Source organism: Chrysochloris asiatica, unplaced genomic scaffold, assembly GCF_000296735.1.
Source record: "Chrysochloris asiatica unplaced genomic scaffold, ChrAsi1.0 scaffold00054, whole genome shotgun sequence".
Taxonomy (NCBI): Eukaryota; Metazoa; Chordata; class Mammalia; order Afrosoricida; family Chrysochloridae; genus Chrysochloris; species Chrysochloris asiatica.
Window position 1 is genome coordinate 14,533,354 of NW_006408572.1, and position 2,779 is coordinate 14,536,132.

At 45.4% G+C, this 2,779-nt stretch overlaps 1 protein-coding gene across 1 annotated transcript in view; it reads left to right on the forward strand.

The window, feature by feature from the left end:
- The window catches only part of DNAH9 (dynein, axonemal, heavy chain 9), a 556,281-nt gene that overhangs the window by 515,012 nt on the left and 38,490 nt on the right, over window positions 1–2,779 (forward strand). The gene's annotated exons all lie outside the window — the stretch shown is intronic.

Sequence of the window (2,779 nt, forward strand, 5' to 3'; positions counted from 1 at the left end):
CTCATGTTGGACTAGGGATGTTCATATTGGATGGAGGATGCTCATGTTGGACTAGGGATGTTCATATTGGATGGAGGATGCTCATGTTGAGTTAGGGATGTTCATATTGGTCTGGGAATGTTCATGCTTGACTGGAGACTCTTATGCAGGGCAGGGGACACACATGATGGACGTGTTAGATAGGGACACTCACAGTGTACTGGGAAAGTAAATGCTGGGCTGGGAAGGGTCATGCTGGACAGCTCTTCTGAGCCTCAGCCAGAAGTCAAGGAAGAATGGTGTCAAGCGCTGGTGTTACATCAGATTTTGTCCCTAGCCCCAAGTTGGCTCCCTTCAAATTGAGAGCTTTAGGATTTCTTGCCTCAAATCAGTAATAGGTTTGAGCCTTTGGAGATCTTTTTATTTTTGATGTTTGGATCAATAGTTCTACTTGTAATTCTTTTCTACAAATAACATCTGGGGCCATTATTTAGTTGCTTGCACTCAGGATATTGACAAAACCATCAGGAGTAAAATTTCAAGTAAGAACTTTTGGAGGCAACTTTTGGTAAAGTTCTAAATATCCTCAGAGGGACATGCTTGTGTGGTCCAGTTTTTCACCTCTCCTATTTCCTGTTGATTGTTATGAACACAACACACCTACCTGCATACATGGTGGTGGTGGTTACATGCCATGGAGTTGGTTAGACAGGGAATACACATGCTGGGTTGGTCCCAATTCATAACAATCCTATCTAGGGTTTCTGAGGCTGTAAATCTTTCTGAGGAGCAGAACGCCTCATCTTTCTCTCATGGAGTGAGTGGTAGACTCAAACTGCCAACTTTGAGGCTAGCAGCCCATCTTGTAATCTTCTACACTACCAAAAAAGGTTTATGGAACTTTTTCTTCCTCTTGCTTTTTCTTTTTTGCTTCCTTTGTTTTTATTATTATTACTATTGCTATCATCTTTTAGGACTCCTGGTGTGGCACTGTAGGTTCAGCACTAGACTGCGAACCACAAGGTTCAAACCCACCAGCTGCTTCTCGGAAACCCTATACAGGGTTTCTATGAGTTGGAACCAACTGGATGACACTGAAGAACAACACATCTTCTTTTAAGAATTGTTTCCACGTCCTGGGGTGGGTGGTCTCAGCAATATTTAGTGATTTCCTGCCCTTTGGTTCCTGTACACAGTCCTAAGTCAACTGAGTGCTTTCTCTCTGGCCTTAGCTTGTCAAGATTCTGCTACTGGCAAGAGATGAAGCCCCAGGAACCTTTAAAACACATTCAGCCTCTCAGCTCATTTTTAATGCATTCTGGATGTTCCTACATTTTTCAAGATCCCATTTAAGTTTCTAGTGGCTAACTAGTGCTTTCTAGAATGTGTATATTTTACATTTTGCATGTTAAAAAAAAATGAGCTGTGTTAGCTTAATGCTCTGTAAGTAGCGTATTCTGATTCGTTTTGTCACTGTATCATTACTGGAATGGAAATATGAAATTCCAGTTTTAGCCAGGTAAGGGGACAAAGTTGATGATCTATTAAATAAACAATACGATTGTCCATTTAAAAAAAAAAAAAAAGAATTGTTTCCAACCTATGTGCAAAATACCTTAAAAGGTCATTTTAAAAGCAGAGTTGGTTCAAGATGGCAGTGTTGTCCGATGCCTCGTCGCAACAGGTCATGAGTCACAAGACAATACAACAAAGACTTGATGAAGTGAGTGAATTGGATATAGACGACATCTGTGTCACCTTGAAAACCAAAGTGAAGGCTAAAAAATCAGAGTGAATGCCAAGCAAAAGGAGAGACTCTACAAAGACAGTCAATACCGAGAATTCCCATTGACCAGCCAGGCCTGCCCAGTGTGGTCATACTGAGCATAGTCAGACACCTCATAATGTTCCCCATACAACAGAGACTGGAAAAGTAAGTGACTCCGATGTGAACAACCGCTTTGGAACTTTGAGCATCCAAGTGCAGGCTAAAGAAGCAGGCTGAGTGCAGATAAAAAGGAGAGACTGTATGAAAGCAGTGGACACAGAGAATTGCTAAGTGCCAGCACCCTGCCAACGAGACCTACCTAGCATGACCATATGGAGACAGAGCAACTAGTATTCCCAACCAAAGTCACTGTCACCTGCTACTGCCAAGTGGGAACATCCTACACCCATTTCTGGAGTTAGGCAGGAGATTTCTCAACCCAACGACAGTTAAATGCACTCAGTACATACCCCATCACCCTATGCCAAAGGACCACGGCCACATAGTGCCCTCCACCACCTTCATCCATGCCCCCACATGCACTTACAGACCTCTGGCAACCCACCTCCCCCACCTTCTGGACTTGTCTAACCACCTGTGCCAGAGCCCACAGAAAAATGGCACCTACTCATCCATCCAGGCAGCCCCACTGGGGGCCTGGGGGCTGCTGGCACACCCTCTGCCACGCCTCGCTACAGAACACTGGGACACACACTCCAAGCATGTTACCACAGATTGATGATGCTCCCCTGCTTCCCATCCTGCACCACGTACATCCCTGCAACCAGAGGCTCAAGCTCACCTACTCAAGCACACAGTCCCACTCACTGGGGCCAGTGGTACAAGTTCCTGTGCTACTCACCCACTGACTGAAGGCCTATGTACCCCACACCACAGCCAACAGTGCACACACACACTTAGATGGCCTGTGTACCCTCACAGCCAGCAGTGCACACACACAGTTAGAGGGCCCGTGTACCTCACACCACAGCCAGCAGTGTGCACACACAGTTAGAGGGCCCGTGCACCCCA